This window comes from Triticum urartu, chromosome 7A (genome assembly GCF_056163025.1).
Source record: "Triticum urartu cultivar PI428250 chromosome 7A, HENAU_Tu73, whole genome shotgun sequence".
Classification (NCBI taxonomy): domain Eukaryota; kingdom Viridiplantae; phylum Streptophyta; class Magnoliopsida; order Poales; family Poaceae; genus Triticum; species Triticum urartu.
Window position 1 is genome coordinate 6,462,912 of NC_141879.1, and position 21,472 is coordinate 6,484,383.

The 21,472-nt window shown below is 44.5% G+C and overlaps 2 pseudogenes; one reads left to right on the forward strand and one right to left on the reverse strand.

The window, feature by feature from the left end:
- The window catches only part of LOC147956773 (uncharacterized), a 215,713-nt pseudogene that overhangs the window by 153,707 nt on the left and 40,534 nt on the right, over window positions 1-21,472 (reverse strand).
- Window positions 4,469-8,309, forward strand: LOC125525660 (uncharacterized; annotated as a pseudogene).

Here is a 21,472-nt window from a genome sequence, read left to right on the forward strand (position 1 = left end):
TTTTTCACAAAAAAAACCGAACGAAAAAACCCAAACGAAAACACCGAACCAGAAGCACAGGTTTTTTCCCTTTTTCCAAAGAGGCACGCCTGTGACTCTCGCAAAATCACAACCGTGCCTCTCGCGGAAGCAAAACCATGCCTCTCGCGAAAGGAAAAAAAGAGAAAACGCGTTTTCTTTTTTGTTTCCGAGGAGGCACGACCGTGCCTCTCGCGAAAGCACAACCATACCTCTCGCTGAAGCAAAATTGTGCCTCTCACGAAAGAAAACAACAGAAACGCGTTTTTTAGCCGTTTCCGAGAGGCACGGCCGTGCCTCACGTTAAAGCACAACCGCGCCTCTCGTGGAAGGAAAACCGTGCCTCACTCGGAAGGAAAAAAACATAAAACACGTTTGTTTCCGAGAAGCACGGCCGTGCCTCTCTCGGAAGCAAAACCGTGCCTCTCGCGAAAGGAAAAAAACAGAAAATGTGTGTTTTTTCCGTTTTCGAGAGGCACAGCCGTGACTCTCGCGAAAGTAAAACCATGCCTATCGCGAAAGCAAAATTGTGACTCTCGCAAAAGAAAAAAAAACCCATTTTTTCATGCAAAAAAAAGTTTCACTTTTTTTATCCCAAAGTTAAGGAAGACCGGTGAAAACCGGAACGTTGAAAAAACCCGGGAAAAAAACCATTCAAGAAGCTGAAAACACGTGCAGAAAAATAGAAAAAAAAAACAAAATCCTTTGTGTGTGATGTAACTGGGCTACTGTCTCAGATGGAGTAATAAAAATCCAAAACATTAAAGGAATGATAAATTCAAAATGTGGTACGAGTCATGCATAAGACTTCCCCATTTGCATTCAACCCTGAGCATCACCATGTTTACGTCCGAGTGGTAGCCACCGAGCAGCCACATCGTCTCGGCATTGTTGGCGCTCCTCCTCTCGTCTTCTTGCCCATCGAGGCGAGGCGGTGACATGTCTGAGTGGTAGCGGCCGAGCAGCCACATCGCCCTGACGCCCAGTATCGCTAGCGGTCCTCCTTTTTCATCTTCTAGCCCCGCTACGAAGTGGTGGCTAGGGTTATGGGAGGGAGTAGAGTGAGTGAGAGGGGTGGTGGTGGGATTAAGAATGGGGGCGGGGTCGATCCCTACTCTGGCCCTCAATTTTTGGCCGGTTTGTCGATTCCGGATGTCTAGACATGTCTGATTTAAAATAGGCATCCGCGTTCAAGGTTTAAAAGTATCTGGACAGTCCGGTTGGGACATTTGACGTGGGAATGAGGGTTCAAGTTGTGGATTCCGCCTGCATGTGAACGACATGCAGTCGTTATGACTTGACGAGTGCTAGCTGTTTGCAGGGGACATATGCTTGGCTGGTTGAGTGGTGTGATTCTGGGACAATTCAGACATCTTGGTGGTCTTTGGCAGTTGGCATGTACTATGTAGTATGATTTTGTTACTGGGCTAGGGTACTTGACGGCTTGACCTGTCTAGCTAGAGCAGTAAGCGGTCTTCCCTTTTTTCCATGTGTTGGAGCTGTAAAAATTAATCAGATACAAAATGTATGTATGATTGGAGTGCACATACAATTGTCTAAAGTTTTATGATTGGAGCGTACAACTTTCACGACCGACGCAACGCGAAGCTCACAGGCAATTGTGGAGGTGCCATGCTAGCTCATGATGTGTCGAGAGAGAAGACGACCGACCGGGCACACACGGCATGTCAATTCATCTCTGGCCTGGCGCCCAAATGAACATGCATGATGTGCACACGGTCATGTGCTAACCCAGCAGCGTCAGATGAAGCGCATGGCGTGACGGTGTGGGATGCATGTCTTCGGTCTTCGGTCAAATGTGAGCACTGCTAAAGAATCTGAGGAAATACTCATCAATTGCTCAAAGACCACTGAGCAACGAAGTACTCCGTCTGTCCCAAATTACTCATCGCTTAAATGGATAGTTTTTTCTTTTTTTTCAAGAAAGAGGTTATCCCCTGACCTCTGCATCAGAACGATGCATACAGCCATATTATTAATAAACAAAAGGTTTAAAAAAAGTCTTCAGTTTCAAAAAATAAAAAAGCTCACAAAGAGCATAAACAAAATAACAGGATGGCCACAACCGGCAGGCAAAAAATAAGATAGGAAACAGACACCTATCCTATTACATGACCGTCATCCAAACCAGTTGAAGATAGCCCGTGCTACCGTCTCCCATCGGATAGATCCAGTAACCATACGCTCTCTGGCTTCCGGCGGAGTGAGTAGCGACCATATACGGATTAGTGCAGTGGCTGGGAAATAACCTGCAACAAATGAATATTTGTTGTTCTGTTAACAACCAAATCGTTTTTGCAGTTCCAAACTGCCCATAGTAAAGCACATACTCCTACACGGATATGTCTCGTTGTTTCTGAATCTATCCCATCTAGCCACGTCCCAAATAACGTGTTGATGGTATTCGGAGGAGTAATATTAAATATTATGTGGACCGACCACCGCAATTTTTTTGCCAATGGGCAGTCAAAAAAGAGGTGTTTGATGGATTCATCACGATCACAGAAGCTACATCTTGTAGATCATGTCCAGTTGTGTTTTGCCAAATTATTTTTAGTTAGAATGACTTGTTTACGGACAAACCACATATACACTTCAATTTTTAAAGGCACTTTGACTTTTCAAACATGTTTCGACCGACGAATAGAGCTAGAGTTGATAACATCCAAATACATGGATTGAACCGAAAAATCTCCATTCTTAGTTAGTTTCCAGCGCAACTGATCGAGTTGTTGAGATAGGTGAACATCCATCAATCTTCTCACAAGATGAGCCAAGCTTCCCAACGGTTTTCCGCTAACGTCCTCCTGAATTGAATATTAAGAGGATTGGATTGTAATACTGTTGCAACATAAGCGTCTCTTCGCTGAACAATATTATAGAGAGAAGGATACTGAAGTGCAAAGGGCGTCTCCCCTAGCCATGTATCCTCCCAGAATCTCGTGGTAATACCATTTTCAAGTACAAATTTTGTCCTGTTGAAAAAGACTGATTTCACTCTCATCAGTCCTTTCCAAAAAGGCGAATCAGTCGGCCTTACCGTCACCTGGGATAAGGTTTTGGATTGAAGGTACTTATTACGAAGAATCTGGGCCCATGTGGCATCCGTCTCTACAGATAGCTTATACAGCCACTTGCTGAGAAGACATCTGTTCTTCACATCTAAATTTTCAATGCCGAGACCCCCTTGGTCTTTCGGCCTACAAATGATATCCCATTTAGTGAGTCGGTACTTTCATTTTAATTCATTGCTCTGCCAGAAGAAGCGTGATCAATAGAAATCTAGCTTTTTCTGGACTCCAACTAGTACCTCAAAAAAGGACAAGAGAAACATAGGCATATTCGTGAGTACCGAATTAATGAGAATTAGTCGGCCTCCATATGACATAAGCTTGCCCTTCTAGCAGCTTAGTTTTTTTTCAAATCGATCCTCAATGCACTTCCATTCTTTGTTGGAAAGCTTGCGATGGTGGATTGATATACCCAAATACGTGAAAGATAAAGACCCCAATTCACACCCGAACAATTGTTTGTAAGCTTCTTGTTCGTCTTTAGCTCTTCCAAAACAGAACAATTCATTTTTATGAAACTTAATCTTTAACCCCGACAGTTGTTCGAACAAGCATAACACAAGCTTCATGTTTCTTACTTTTGCCAAATCATGATCCATGAAGATAATAGTATCATCAGCGTACTGTAGGATAGACACTCCTCCGTCAACTAAATGCGGAACGAGGCCACCTACCTGGCCATCATCCTTAGCCCTTCCTATTTGGATTGTCAACATGTCGACCACTATGTTGAACAGAATCGGTGACATCGGGTCTCCTTGCCTCAGACCCTTGTGTGTCTGGAAGTAATGACCTATGCCATCATTCACTTTGATTCCAACACTCCCTTTTTGCGTGAAAGAATCTACCTGGTTTCTTCAGGACTGATCGAATCCTTTCATACGCAAGGCCTGCTGAAGAAATGGCCATTTTACCTTATCGTATGCTTTCTCAAAATCCATTTTGAAAACCACCCCATCTAGTTTTTTCGTGTGGATTTCATGGAGCGTTTCAAGTAGGACCACAACCCCTTTTGGGATGTTTCTGTCCGGCATGAAAGCAGTTTGAGACGACTGCATCACAGAACGCACAATCTGCGACAAGTAATTCGGAACGGAGGGAGTAGTAATCAAGTCAATGGGTCTTGTAGTATGCAGTACTCATGTCTGGGTTTGTTTGTTTGGTTTGGACAAGCATCGGTCTACAAGCTAGGCTGAGAACCAAGGAGAAGGTGCCCAGCATTTACCTTCATAGTCATAGTCGACCTATCAATGCTCTACGTACGTAGTGGTATTAAATAGGGGTGCCAAGCATGCAAACACCTCTCACCAACGCCCCACAACCATCGGAGCGATTTCCATTCAGCCAAAATGATAGTCATGAAGACGGAGCCAACCAAAATGCTCGCTTCTCTCGCCACACTTCTCCTGCTGCTGCTGCTGATGGCCACCGCCGTCGCCCCCGCGCCGGACCTGGCAGCCGTGCCCGCAGAGCAGGCAAGGGCCCTCCTCACCTGGAAAGTCAGCCTTGATAATGAAAGCCAGTACACCCTGCGGTCCTGGGAGAACACCTCGGCGCCCTGCAGCTGGCGCGGCATCAGGTGCATTGTGCACCGGCGCCGGCGCCGGCCAGTGATTAGCGGCATCTCTCTGCGGGGGAGGCGGCTGAGAGGTTCGTTGGGGTCGCTGAACTTCTCAGCGCTGATGACCATGACGCACCTGGACCTCTCGCACAACCACCTCGCCGGGAGCATCTCCTTCTGCAAGGCAACCAGATAAGAGGCTCAATCCCACTAGGTCTTACAAACCTCACAAAACTCCGTTCCTTGATGCTTGATCAGAATAAAGTATCTGGTGAAATACCCAGGCACATAGGCAACATGACCAATCTCATGACACTCCCCTTGTCACACAATCACTTAGTTGGTCATATCCCTTCTGAAGTAGGCCACCTAAAGAACTTGGTTATGTTGGATTTGTCTAATAATAATCTTTTCAGCTCAATCCCACCCAATGTAGGTAACTTGACCAAACTCACTACATTGCTCCTTTTCCAGAACCAACTTTCTGACCAAATTCCTTGAATGACTTGCGCCTTAGCTTCAACAAGCTGGTAGGTTCCATCCCAAATAGCTTATCAAATTTGACAAAACTCACTATCTTGTACCTTGGCAATAACCAACTTTCTGGGCAAATCCCACGAGAATTCGGGTACCTCATGAACTTGCAGGTTATGTTTCTTAGTGCAAATCAACTTTCAGGGAAAATTCCAAATGACTTGGGTTACACAAACAATTTAGAAGTATTGCTTCTTAGCTAGTCACAACACACTCTCAGGTTCCATCCCAAAGAGTCTAGGGAATTTGACAAAGGTCACTAGGTTGGAACTTCAAAGAAATCAATTTTCTGGTCAAATTCCACGAGAATTAGGTTACCTTGTGAACTTAGAATTCTTGAGTCTTAGCAAAAACACACTCGCAGGTTCCATCTCAAACAACTTAGGAAATTTGACAAAACTCACTAACTTGTACCTTTACCAAAACCATCTTTCTGGTCAAATTCCATGCGAGTTAGGTTACCTTATGAACTTAGAAGTGTTCGATCTTAGTTATAACAAACTCTCAGGTTCCATCCCAAATAGTTTAGGGAATTTGACAAAACTCACTAAATTGCAGCTTGACGAAAACCAACTTTCCGGTTCAGTTCCTCAAGAAATTGGCAACTTAACGAGTCTTGTTCTGTTGGAACTCGCTTTTAACAACCTCTCTGGTGCCTTGCCATCTGGTCTTTGTGCGGGAGGTCGGCTACAACATTTGACTGCTACGAACAACAAGTTTGTTGGCCCCTTGCCATCAAGCTTGCTAAGTTGTACAAGCCTAGTCAGAGTTCGGCTTGAACATAATAACCTCGAAGGAGATATCAGCATGATGGGAGCTCATCCAAATCTTGACTATATTGATATTAGTTCAAATAGACTATTTGGTAAATTATCTCATCGTTGGGGTGAGTCCCCCAAACTTACCATGCTACGTGCATCAAACAATAATATAACTGGAGTAATACCATCAAGCATAGGGAAATTATCTCAGTTGAGGAAACTTGATGTTTCATCAAATAAGCTTGAAGGACAGATTCCACCAGAAATTGGCAATGTAACAACATTGTACAATTTGAGCCTTTATGGTAACTTTCTCCAGGGAAAAGTGCCACAAGAAATTGGATCACTGAACAATTTGGAGTATCTAGATTTATCATCAAACAAGCTAACTGGGAAGATACCAGAATCAATTGGGCACTGTTTAAAGCTTCACTTTCTAAAGCTAAGCCATAATCACCTCAATGGCACCATTCCTATCGAACTAGGGTTGTTGGTAAACCTACATGATCTGTTGGATCTAAGTGACAATTCAATTGATGGTGCTATTCCGAGTGTGTTAGGTGGTCTTAGTATGCTTGAGGCCTTGAATCTTTCTCACAATGCACTCAAGGGCAGCATTCCACCGTCATTTCAGAGCATGACAGGTCTCCTATCCATGGATGTGTCTTACAATGAATTAGAAGGGCCAGTGCCACATACTAGGCTCTTTGAAGAAGCTCCGGTCAGATGGTTCTGGCATAACAGGGAATTGTGCGGTGTTGTGAAAGGTTTGCCCCCTTGTGATCTTCCTCGAAGTAGTGGACATGGAAAAAAGTTTGGAGCTATTTTATTAGCTATTATACCCGTTGTTGTGTCATTTGGGTTTATCACTGCACTAGCAACATGGCAATGCAGAAAGAAGAAACCCAAGCCCGAAATTGCAAATGTAGTACAACAAACCAAGATGTTCGCCATCTGGAACTTTGATGGGGAAGATGTGTACAGGAAAATTGTTGATGCTACAAATAATTTCAGTGACACTCATTGCATTGGATCTGGAGGAAGTGGATATGTCTACAGATCTCAGTTACCAACAGGTGAAATATTTGCAGTGAAGAAGATCCATGTGGTGGATGACGATGATCAATTTAACCGTGAAATACATGCTTTGATGCATATTAGACACCGCAACATTGTGAAGTTATTTGGTTACTGCTCTGCAACTCAGGGAAGATTCCTTGTTTATGAATACATGGACAGAGGAAGCTTATCAGCATATTTGAAGCATAAGGAAACTGCTGTTGAATTGGATTGGACTACGAGGCTAAATATTGCTTGGGATGTTGCTCATGCTTTGGCTTACATGCATCACGACTGCTTTGCGCCAATAGTTCACAGATATATAACAAGCAACAACATTTTGCTTGATCTGGAATTTAAAGCCCACATCTCGGATTTTGGTCTAGCGAAAGTACTAGATGTGGATGCGTCAAACTGCACAAGTCTTGCCGGCACAAAAGGATATCTTGCCCCAGGTAAAATTTACCTCTGTATGTTGGTTACAGCAAAATGCTATCATATTTTGTAAGGACCATGATACAATTTTTCTCTAGTTTATACAGTGTACATTAGCATACACCGGTTATCAACCATGGCTAGATATTTTACATATTGAATGTTTTTGTCTTCTCTGAGTGGACTACATGTTTAAATCTGCAGGAGCGGCATTGATGAAACATTGGCATACTTTAAATAGTTGGAAGATATGTCTTTTGTAACATGACAATATTTTAAATATAGTTCTACGCATCTTGCCTCCAAAGTTTAGATAGCTACCTTTATATACACAAGGATCGCACATGCCTCTAATCAAACATGTTAATGGCTGTGTTTCGTTTTCTATTCGAACTTAAGAATTACCAAAGTTAAGTTTCTATGAATTAGTTAAGGTGCATTTTTGCATTGTTTTATAACTATCAAAGCTAACTCTCCATTGATGTTTCTTCAGAGCTTGCATACACAACAAGGGTGACAGAGAAGTGTGATGTTTATAGCTTCGGAGTGCTCGTCCTAGAGCTGTTCATGGGACATCATCCAGGGAATCTCCTTCCGTCCATGGACAACCACAACAGAAGTACATTACTTGGGAACTTGCTGGACACCCGTCTCCCACTCCCTGAAGCTGACATCGCAAGTAAAATATTTCAAGTGGTTGTCGTCGCTGTTCGGTGCATAGAGCCTGATACATCGCACCGTCCAACGATGCAGCAAGTGATTAAGGTGTTCTCAACAGCTGAACGGTCACCTGCTAATAATCTTGATTATCTCCACACAGCCATTGCCATCCCGGCATGCTCGTCCTGACCCATGAACGTCGGTGCAGTTAGCAGACTGTTGTTTTTCTTCGGTTCGATTATCTGTATGGTAGTTTGTTCTCTGCATTACCCTTCATGCCCTGTACTAGTACTACATACCATTCGTAGCTGCTGGCTGGTATGACAATTAGCTACATATAAATAAATAAATGTGTGTACAGAAGACGGAGCTCCTGTTATTTTCTCAAAATCTTTAATGGATAATCCATTTGCATCTTCTGTCAGTGGTCTCCCTTTGGCCCCTTGTAACCATTACAAAATGATCCACCCTTTACTCTCTCCAAAAAAAACGATCCACCCTTTAGCTGTTGCGTGTCACTTGGGGGCTGCAACAAGATCCATTGGTTGCTTATCAACAAGAATATGATAGGTACAATGAAGCACCATTAGAAATAATACATGTATCTTGTTTTCCTGTGTGCGTGGAACAATTAGATTATAGCTAGCCCCCGCAATAAATAAATAATTAGATTCTAGCTACAAAATATGCCACATAGAAATGATTCTAGCAGTGCAAATTATTTCTTTTATTGGCTCCGTTTCTGGTTTCAGAAGCAAGAGCAGAGACCGGAAAGAACTATAAAGACAGAGCCCTAAATTGTAATTTTAGTCTTTTTGGTCTACTAGTGATATGATTCACATCAGTCTAGTAAGATAAGCTACTACTCCCTCCAACCTCCGCCCCACAATATAAGATCGTTCTTCTTCGGGCTGGTTTCCTTCCTTCCAAGTTGTTGTGTTTTTCTTCATTTCAATTAGTAAGAAGTGCAGTGCAAGTGCAAAGAGGGGAAAGAATGACAAAGAGAGAGAGAGCCCTCAACTTTAATTTATTTGTTTGGGTCTACTAATGATATGATCCATATCAGACTAGCAAGATAAGCCAGTATTAAGTATTAACTAGACGACATATGGAGAAGTGTATGTTTATATACGTACACTGCAGGTATTAATAAGATCAATCGATGCTGGTCTTTTATCTATACTGACAGAATATAACTGCCTCTAATTTCTACACTTGTCTCCTCTCTAAAAACAACCAAAGGAATTAGGTATATGGTATACAACAAGAAATGATTAATTCTATCTGATGAATACATTTTTCTATCGGTGTTTAGAGCTGTTCTCAGCAGAACCATCTCTATTTACAGGATACAACCATCTTTTACACTACTCAGGGGGGAACACATACATGATTATACAACTATCACAACAAAACCTATCTTCCAACAGCCAATTGCCTCGAATCGTCCATGATCATGTCTGAGTCGCAACGCTCGACGTCCTCGCCGAGGCGTCGGCACTTCTCAGCGATGAAAAGCTTGCCCTTGGGCACGGTTTCTCCATGGACCCATCGGGTGGCCCGTCCACCAGGTGCAGCTTGATCTCGTAAAGCTTTGGCCACAATTTTCTGGTCACTGTGAGCGGAGCCAAAGGAACTATTAATGTTTAATCACAGGGCGATGTTGTTTGGGAACGTAGCAGAAATTCAAAATTTTCTACGCAACACCAAGATCAATCTATGGAGTAATCTAGCAACGAGGGAAGGAGAGTGCCTCTACATACCCTTGTAGATCGCTAAGCGGAAGCGTTCAAGTGAATGGGGTTGATGGAGTCGTACTCGCCGTGATCCAAATCACCGATGATCCTAGTGCCGAACGGACGGCACCTCCGCGTTTAACACATGTACGGTTGGGAGAGACGTCTCCTCCTTCTTCATCCAGCAAGGGGGGAGGAGAAGTTGATGGAGATCCAGCAGCACGACGGCGTGGTGGTGGAAGTAGCGGGATCTCGGCGGGGCTTCGCCAAGCTCAGCGAGAGAGAGAGGTGTCACGGGAGGGAGAGGGAGGCGCCAGGGGCTCAGGTGCGGCTGCCCTCCCACCCCGCCACTATTTATAAGTGGGGAGAGAGGGGGCCGGCCCCCCTAGATCCCATCTAGGGTTGGGGGCGGCAGCCAAGGGGGGGAGGAGTGCCTCCCAAGTCAAGTGGAGGCCCTCCCCCTTAGGGTTTCCCCTCTCCCATGCGCATGGGCCTTGGTGGGGCTGGTGCCCCTGGCCCATTAAGGCTAGGGCGCCCCTTTACAGCCCATGCTGCTGTATTGGACGTGGTGGAACATTTTCTGGACCTCCGGACCCCTCCGGAATCCTCCGGAACCTTCCGGAAGCTTCCCGGTACAATATCGGAAAAAACCGAACTTTTCCCGGAACCCGAACAACAACTTTCCATATATAAATCTTTACCTCCGGACCATTCCGGAACTCCTCGTGACGTCCGGGATCTCATCCGGGACTCCGAACACCTATCGTCATCTCACCTTTGGCAAGTCTTCGTTTATTCTGTAGCCTTTTATTTCGAGTTACTAACACTTAGCAACCGAACCGGTATCTAATACCCTGCTGCTACTAGGAGTACTAGTAAAGTACACATTTAATATAATGTATGTCCAATACATACTTCTGTCAACCTTGCCAACCTTCTCAGCTACCAAGTATCTAGGGTGGTTCCGCTTCAGTGACCGTTCCCCTTATTACAGAAGCACTTAGTCTCGGGCCTGGGTTCAACTTTGGGTTTCTTTACTAGAACGACAACTGATTTTTCGTTTCATGAAGTATCCCTTTCTTGCCCTTGCCCTTCTTGAAACTAGTGGTTTTACTAACCATCAACAATTGATGCTCCTATTTGATTTCTACTTTCGCAGTGTCGCGAATAGCTCAAGGATCATATCTATCCCTGATATGTTATAGTTCATCACGAAGCTCCAGTAGCTTGGTGACAGTGACTTTGGAGAACCATCACTATCTCATTTGGAAGATTAACTCCCACTCGATTCAAGCGATTGTAGCACTCATACAATCTGAGCACATGCTCAACGATTGAGATTTTGTCCTTAGTTTGCATGCTTAGGAAACTTGTCAGAGGTCTCATACCTCTTGACGCGGGCACTATCCTGAAATCCCAATTTCAGTCCTTGGAACATCTCATATGTTCTGCGATGTTTCAAAAACGTCTTTGGTGCCTCAATTCTAAACCATTTAGCATTACGCACTGAACTATCATGTAGTCATCTAAACGTGTATGTTAGATGTTCGCAACATCCACAACCGACGCTTGAGGTTCAGCTCACTGAGCGGTGCATTAAGGACATAATCCTTCTGCGCAGCAATGAGGACAATCCTCAGTTTACGGATCCAGTCCGCATAATTGCTACTATCAACTTTCAACTAAATTTTCTCTAGGAACGTATTTAAAACAGTAGAACTAAAGCATAAGCTACGACATAATTTGCAAAGTCCTTTTGACTATGTTCATGATAATTGAGTTCATCTGATTATTTCATGAACTCCCACTCAGATGGACATCCCTCTAGTCATCTAAATGATACATGATCCGAATCAACTAGGCCGTGTCCGATCATCACGTGAGACGGACTAGTCATCATCGGTGAACATCTCATGTTGATCGCATCTTCTATACGACTCATGTCCGACCTTTCGGTCCTCCATGTTCCGAGGCCATGTCTGTACATGCTAGGCTTGTCAAGTCAACCTAAGTGTTCTGCATGTGTTCCGAGGCCATGTCTGTACATGCTAGGCTTGTCAAGTCAACCTAAGTGTTCTGCATGTGTTCCGAGGCCATGTCTGTACATGCTAGGCTCGTCAACACCCGTTGTATTCGAATGTAAGAATCTATCACACCCGATCATCATGTGGTGCTTCGAAACGATGAACCTTCGCAACGGTGCACAGTTAGGGAGAACACTTTTCTTGAAATTTTAGTGAGGGATCATCTTATTTAAGCTACCGTCGTTCTAAGCAAATAAGATGTAAAAACATGATAAACATCACATGCAATCAAATAGTGACATGATATGGCCATCATCACTTTGCTCCTTTTGATCTCCATCTTCGGGGCTCCATGATCATCATCGTCACCGGCATGACACCATGATATCCATCATCATGATCTCCATCATCGTGTCTTCATGAAGTTGTCTCGCCAACTATCACTTCTACTACTACAGCTAACAGTTAGCAATAAAGTAAAGTAATTGCATGACGTTTATGTTGACACGCAGGTCATAAATAAATTAAGACAACTCCTATGGCTCCTGCCGGTTGTCATACTCATCGACATGCAAGTCGTGATTCCAATTACAAGAACATGATCATCTCATACATCACATATATCATTCATCACATCCTTTGGCCATATCACATCACAAAACACTTGCTGCAAAAACAAGTTAGACGTCCTCTAATTGTTGTTGCAAGTTTTTACGTGGCTGCTATAGGTTGCTAGCAAGAACGTTTCTTACCAACGCCAAAACCACAACGTGAATTGCCAATTTCTATTTACCCTTCATAATTACCCTGTTCATCGAATCCGGTCCGACTAAAGTGGGAGAGACAGACACCCGCCAGCCACCTTATGCAACTAGTGCATGTTAGTCGGTGGAACCGGTCTCACGTAAGCGTACATGTAAGGTTGGTCCGGGCCGCTTCATCCCACAATGCCGCCGAATCAAGATAAGACTTGTAACGTCAAGTAAATTGACAAAATCGACGCCCACAACTACTTTGTGTTCTACTCGTGCATAGAAACTACACATAGACCTAGCTCATGATGCCACTGTTGGGGAACGTAGCAGAAATTCAAAATTTTCTACGCAACACCAAGATCAATCTATGGAGTAATCTAGCAACGAGGGAAGGAGAGTGCATCTACATACCCTTGTAGATCGCTAAGCGGAAACATTCAAGGGAACGGGGTTGATGGAATCATACTCGCCGTGATCCAAATCAGCGATGATCCTAGTGCCGAACGGACGGCACCTCCGCGTTTAACACACGTACGGTTGGGAGAGACGTCTCCCCCTTCTTGATCCATCAAGGGGGGAGGAGAAGTTGATGGAGATCCAGTAGCACGACGGCGTGGTGGTGGAAGTAGCGGGATCTCGGCGGGGCTTCGCCAAGCTCAGCGAGAGAGAGAGGTGTCACGGGAGGGAGAGGGAGGCGCCAGGGGCTCAGGTGCGGCTGCCCTCCCACCCCGCCATTATTTATAAGTGGGGAGAGAGGGGGCCGCCCCCCCTAGATCCCATCTAGGGTTGGGGGCGGCAGCCAAGGGGGGGAGGAGTGCCTCCCAAGTCAAGTGGAGGCCCTCCCCCTTAGGGTTTCCCCTCTCCCATGCGCATGGGCCTTGGGGGGGCTGGTGCCCCTGGCCCATTAAGGCTAGGGCACCCCCTTACAGCCCATGGTGCTGTATTGGACGTGGTGGAACATTTTCTGGACCTCCGGACCCCTCCGGAATCCTCCGGAACCTTCCGGAAGCTTCCCGGTACAATACCGGAAAAAACCGAACTTTTCCCGGAACCCGAAAAACAACTTTCCATATATAAATCTTTACCTCCGGACCATTCCGGAACTCCTCGTGACGTCCGGGATCTCATCCGGGACTCCGAACACCTATCGTCATCTCACCTTTGGCAAGTCTTCGTTTATTCTGTAGCCTTTTATTTCGAGTTACTAACACTTAGCAACCGAACCGGTATCTAATACCCTGCTGCTACTAGGAGTACTAGTAAAGTACACATTTAATATAATGTATGTCCAATACATACTTCTGTCAACCTTGCCAACCTTCTCACCTACCAAGTATCTAGGGTGGTTCCGCTTCAGTGACCGTTCCCCTTATTACAGAAGCACTTAGTCTCGGGCCTGGGTTCAACTTTGGGTTTCTTTACTAGAACGACAACTGATTTTTCGTTTCATGAAGTATCCCTTTCTTGCCCTTGCCCTTCTTGAAACTAGTGGTTTTACTAACCATCAACAATTGATGCTCCTATTTGATTTCTACTTTCGCGGTGTCGCGAATAGCTCAAGGATCATATCTATCCCTGATATGTTATAGTTCATCACGAAGCTCCAGTAGCTTGGTGACAGTGACTTTGGAGAACCATCACTATCTCATTTGGAAGATTAACTCCCACTCGATTCAAGCGATTGTAGCACTCATACAATCTGAGCACATGCTCAACGATTGAGCTTTTCTCCTTAGTTTGCAGGCTTAGGAAACTTGTCAGAGGTCTCATACCTCTTGACGCGGGCACTATCCTGAAATCCCAATTTCAGTCCTTGGAACATCTCATATGTTCTGCGATGTTTCAAAAACGTCTTTGGTGCCTCAATTCTAAACCATTTAGCATTACGCACTGAACTATCATGTAGTCATCTAAGCGTGTATGTTAGATGTTCGAAACATCCACAACCGACGCTTGAGGTTCAGCTCACTGAGCGGTGCATTAAGGACATAATCCTTCTGCGCAGCAATGAGGACAATCCTCAGTTTACGGATCCAGTCCGCATAATTGCTACTATCAACTTTCAACTAAATTTTCTCTAGGAACGTATTTAAAACAGTAGAACTAAAGCATAAGCTACGACATAATTTGCAAAGTCCTTTTGACTATGTTCATGATAATTGAGTTCATCTGATTATTTCATGAACTCCCACTCAGATAGACATCCCTCTAGTCATCTAAATGATACATGATCCGAATCAACTAGGCCGTGTCCGATCATCATGTGAGACGGACTAGTCATCATCAGTGAACATCTCATGTTGATCGCATCTTCTATACGACTCATGTTCGACCTTTCGGTCCTCCGTGTTCCGAGGCCATGTTTGTACATGCTAGGCTTGTCAAGTCAACCTAAGTATTTTGCATGTGTTCCAAGGCCATGTCTGTACATGCTAGGCTCGTCAACACCCGTTGTATTCGAATGTAAGAATCTATCACACCCGATCATCATGTGGTGCTTCGAAACGACGAACCTTCGCAACGGTGCACAGTTAGGGAGAACACTTTTCTTGAAATTTTAGTGAGGGATCATCTTATTTAAGCTACCGTCGTTCTAAGCAAATAAGATGTAAAAACATGATAAACATCACATGCAATCAAATAGTGACATGATATGGCCATCATCACTTTGCTCCTTTTGATCTCCATCTTCGGGGCTCCATGATCATCATCGTCACCGGCATGACACCATGATCTCCATCATCATGATCTCCATCATCGTGTCTTCATGAAGTTGTCTCGCCAACTATCACTTCTACTACTACAGCTAACAGTTAGCAATAAAGTAAAGTAATTACATGACGTTTATGTTGACACGCAGTTCATAAATAAATTAAGACAACTCCTATGGCTCCTGCCGGTTGTCATACTCATCGACATGCAAGTCGTGATTCCAATTACAAGAACATGATCATCTCATACATCACATATATCATTCATCACATCCTTTGGCCATATCACATCACAAAACACTTGCTGCAAAAACAAGTTAGACGTCCTCTAATTGTTGTTGCAAGTTTTTACATGGCTGCTATAGGTTGCTAGCAAGAACGTTTCTTACCTACGCCAAAACCACAACGTGAATTGCCAATTTCTATTTACCCTTCATAAGGACCCTGTTCATCGAATCCGGTCCGACTAAAGTGGGAGAGACAGACACCCGCCAGCCACCTTATGCAACTAGTGCATGTTAGTCGGTGGAACCGGTCTCACGTAAGCGTACATGTAAGGTTGGTCCGGGCCGCTTCATCCCACAATGCCGCCGAATCAAGATAAGACTTTTAACGTCAAGTAAATTGACAAAATCGACGCCCACAACTAGTTTGTGTTCTACTCGTGCATAGAAACTACACATAGACCTAGCTCATGATGCCACTGTTGGGGAACGTAGCAGAAATTCAAAAAAATTTACGCGACACCAAGATCAATCTATGGAGTAATCTAGCAACGAGGGAAGGAGAGTGCATCTACATACCCTTGTAGATCGCTAAGCGGAAACGTTCAAGGGAACGGGGTTGATGGAGTCGTACTCGTCGTGATCCAAATGACCGATGATCCTAGTGCCGAACGGACGGCACCTCCGCGTTTAACACACGTACGGTTGGGAGAGACGTCTCCTCCTTCTTGATCCAACAAGGGGGGAGGAGAAGTTGATGGAGATCCAGCAGCACGACGACGTGGTGGTGGAAGTAGCGGGATCTCGGCGGGGCTTCGCCAAGCTCAGCGAGAGAGAGAGAGGTGTCACGGGAGGGAGAGGGAGGCGCCAGGGGCTCAGGTGCGGCTGCCCTCCCACCCCGCCACTATTTATAAGTGGGGAGAGAGGGATCCGGCCCCCCTAGATCCCATCTAGGGTTGGGGGCGGCGGCCAAGGGGGGGAGGAGTGCCTCCCAAGTCAAGTGGAGGCCCTCCCCCTTAGGGTTTCCCCTCTCCCATGCGCATGGGCCTTGGGGGGGCCGGTGCCCCTGGCCCATTAAAGCTAGGGTGCCCCCTTACAGCCCATGCTGCTGTATTGGACGTGGTGGAACATTTTCCGGACCTCCGGACCCTCCGGAATCCTTCGGAACCTTCCGGAAGCTTCCCGGTACAATACCGGAAAAAACCGAACTTTTCCCGGAACCCGAACAACAACTTTCCATATATAAATCTTTACCTCCGGAACATTCCGGAACTCCTCGTGACGTCCGGGATCTCATCCGGGACTCCGAACAACTTTTGGGTTACCGCATACTAATATCTTTACAACCCTATAGCATCACCGAACCTTAAGTGTGTAGACCCTACGGGTTCGGGAACCATGTAGACATGACCGAGACACCTCTCCGGCCAATAACCAATAGCGGGATCTGGATACCCATGTTGGCTCCCACATGTTCCACGATGATCTCATCGTATGAACCAAGATGTCGAGGATTTAATCAATCCCGTATTCAATTCCCTTTGTCTAGCGGTATTGTACTTGCCCGAGATTCAATCGTCGGTATCCGATACCTTGTTCAATCTCGTTACCGGCAAGTCTCTTTACTCGTTCCGTAACACATCATCCCGTGATCAACTCCTTGGTCACATTGCGCATATGATGATGTCCTACCGAGTGGGCCCAGAGATACCTCTCCATCACATGGAGTGACAAATCCCAGTCTCGATTCATGCCAACCCAATAGACACTTTCGGAGATACCCGTAGTGTACCTTTATAGCCACCCAGTTACGTTGTGACGTTTGGCACACCCAAAGCATTCCTACGGTATCCGGGAGTTGCACAATCTCATGGTCTAAGGAAATGATACTTGACATTAGAAAAGCTTTAGCATACGAACTACACGATCTTTGTGCTAGGCTTAGGATTGGGTCTTGTCCATCACATGATTCTCCTAATGATGTGATCCTGTTATCAACGACATCCAATGTCCATGGTCAGGAAACCATAACCATCTATTGATTAACGAGCTAGTCAACTAGAGGCTTACTAGGGACATGGTGTTGTCTATGTATCCACACATGTATATGAGTTTCCTATCAATACAATTATAGCATGGATAATAAACGATTATCATGAACAAGGAAATATAATAATAACCAATTTATTATTGCCTCTAGGGAATATTTCCAACAGTCTCCCACTTGCACTAGAGTCAATGATCTAGTTCACATCGCCATGTGATTAACATTCACAGGTCACATCGCCATGTGACCAACATCCAAAGAGTTTACTAGAGTCAATAATCTAGTTCACATCACTATGTGATTAACACTCAATGAGTTCTGGGTTTGATCACGTTGCTTGTGAGAGAGGTTGTAGTCTACGGGTCTGTCACATTCAGATCCGTATGTACTTTGCAAATCTCTACGCTATATTTGGAGCCATTTCAAATAATTGTTCTAGTTGGAGCTATTCTAAATTGTTGCTCCATTATACGTATCCGGTATCTCTACCCAGTGCTATCCGAATAGGTGTTAGGCTTGCATCGATGTAACTCTTTACGTCGAACTCTTTATCGCCTCCATAACAGAGAAACATATCCTTATTCCTCTAAGGATAATTTTGACCGCTATCTGGTGATCTACTCCTAGATCACCTTTGTACCCTCTTGCCAGACATGTTGCAAGGCACACATCAGGTGCGGTACTCAGCATGGCATACCGTATAGAGCCTATGACAAAAGCATAGGGGAGGACCTTCGTCCTTCCTCTTTCTTCTGCCGTGGTCGAGCTTTAAGTCTTAACTTCATACCTTACAACTCAAGCAAGAACTCCTTCTTTGCCTGATCCATCTTGAACACCTTCAAGATCATGTCAAGGTATGTGCTCATTTGAAAGTACCATTAAGCATTTTTTGATCTATCCTTATAGATCTTGATGCTCAATGTTCAAGTAGCTTAATCCAGGTTTTCCATTGAAAAACACCTTTCAAATAACCCTATATGCTTTCCAGAAATTCCACATCATTTCGGATCAACAATATGGCATCCACGTATACTTATCAGAAATGTCGTAGTGCTCCCACTCACTTTATTGTAAATACAAGTTTCTAACAAACTTTGTATAAACCCATAAACTTTGATTACTCCATCAAAGTGTATATTCCGACTCCGAGATGCTTGCTCTAGTCCATGGAAGGATCGCTGGAGCTAGCATACCTTTTAGCATCCTTAGGATAGACAAAACCTTTCTGATTGTATCACATACAACCTTTCCTTACGTAAACTGGTAAAGAAACTTGTTTTTACATCCATCTGCCAGATTTCATAAATGCAGCTTATGCTAACATGATTCCGACGGACTTAAGCATCGCTACGGGTGACAAAATCTCATCGTAGTCAACTACTTGAACTTGTGAAAAACTCTTCGCCACAAGTCGAGCTTCATAGACGGTGACATTACCGTCCACGTCCGTCTTCTTCTTAAAATCCACATGTACCTAACAGCCTTACGACCATCAAGTAGTTCTTCCAAAGTCTACACTTTGTTTTCATACATGGATCCTCTCACTGGTAGAAAAAGGGCCTATAGTCCCGGTTCGTAAGGGCCTTTAGTCCCGGTTCCTGAACCGGGATTAAAGTGTCGGTACTAATGCCCCGACCCTTTAGTCCCGGTTCAATCCAGAACCGGGACTGATGGGCCTCCACGTGGGCAGTGCGCAGAGCCCAGTCAGGAGACCCTTTGGTCCCGGTTGGTGGCACTAACCGGGACCAATAGGCATCCACGCGTCAGCATTTCTGTGGCTGGGGTTTTTGTTTTTTTTTGAAGGGGGGGGGGGGGGGGTTGGGGGTTTTGGGGGGTTAATTTAGGTGTTTCATATATTGTGTTAGCTAGCTATAATTAATAGAGAGAAGTGTTCTCTCTTATGTCCGTGCTTGGTCGACGCTACGTACTATACATACGTATAGAGAGGACTAGACACGCTGGCTAGCTAGTAAGCAAACGAAGGAAACAGAAGATCTTCATGAACATATATGCATACAAAGAGAAGTGATATCGACCACCTCTCCTTCTCCGAGAGATTGGTCGAACAACAAGTTCTCGTATATCTACCTGACACTACCGGCTACATATATACAATAATTATCTCTTACAAATATAATCATACGGACTCAGGGTCCACATAGAATTCTCCGTCTTCAGGGATCACGTGGTCAAGAAAGAATGCCGCGAATTCCTCTTGAATTGCTCGCATGCGAGCTGGTGCTAGGAGTTCATCCCGCTTCCGAAACATCTAATTTGAAGAAGGGGGTCAATACATATATATATATATATATATATGAATGAAACTCAACACAAATGATGGTAATAAAATAAAATTGTGAATGTTGTTATTTACGTACTTCATATTGTTTGTTAGAGTACCCGCCCCGCTCACAGGTCGTGTGGCGGATGGACTCGCAGATGTAGTATCCACAGAAATCATTCCCTTGTTCCTGCCACAACCACTTTAAAAGAAATAGAGGTCAATCAAACTGATAAGCAAGAATGCTAAAGCAAGAATTGATGAAACTAGCGCTTGAATCACTAGGAGATGCGCGGAACATGCTACTATAGTACTTACTTTCGGGTGTCTAAATTCCAGCTCCTTCGGCAGTCCCGGAACTGTTTTGGTGAATTTTCTCCAAACCCTGCCGGACAAAGAAAACAATTACTTGATATCAGGAAATGAACAAAGTTGCTGATATGGTGGATAATGATCGATTTAACTTACTTCTGGAGTATTTGAGTCATGTCTGCATAGTCCTGGGGATCTTTTCGTTTTGAGTCTAAGACGGTTACTAGTCCCTGCTCAAGCTTAATCTCTAGGAGAATATAGTGGAAACTGCACACACATGCATAACTCATGAATTACATTACTATAACCTTGACTAATATATAAGGGAAACCGAATACGCACAAGACAGTAACACTCACCTGAAGTTGTAAGGAAAGAGTATTATATCTTTGTTTTGATTTACTACGAACGATCGTAGCAAGTTGGCCTCGGTAGCTGCGGCATGAAGTTTAACCTGAGTTGCATCTATGAGATATGTGTTAATGAACCCAATATCACCGACTTGTCTTTTCTTCAATTCGGCGATCTTCAATATGCATAATATAGTGAGGATGATTATAAATACATGCAATGAAAGAGCTAAGCTATATAGAGAATCTTAATGACAGAAGTAGTACTACTTACAGACAGTAGCAGGCGACCGTTGTTTTATCGAGGGCCAATTGATTGAAAAACTGATAGAACTCCTCAAATGGAACAGGCAACAGATCAATTCCAACGAGGTCATGCTCCTTTTTAACTTTCACATACAAAGTACTCCTCCCCCCAGAGTCTCTGCAGATTTTCAAGTACCAATCATGTAATCTTCGCATCATCATTGATAGAGATCTTTCATCTTTGACGAGAGGCTTCCCGTACTCGTATCTTTGTATCTGCACGTCCATGGGTTCATAATGTACTTCGTCGGGAAGGTAATCTGCAAGATTTCTATAACCGGGCACCATCCTCGGATCATTAGCGACGTTGTGGCTAGGCACCTTGAGCGGGGGGCACGATTGCTTCGCTTGTTCGCCGAGCTGGGCAATTTGTTTCCCAGCTCGTCGTTCTTTCAGCCTTTGATCACTGACAGTACTTCCCGACCGCTCCGCTTTGGCAAATTCCTTTCCAATAATGCGGTCATAGTTTCCTTTCGGCGGATCAGACTTCGGTGGTTTTGTCAGGGCAGCCAGAGTGCGCTTCACTTTCACCCGATCTACCTTCTCCTCCGGAGGTGGATGTTTCTTTGCTTTCACCCCTTCAAAGAAGTTCCTCACTTCTTCTCG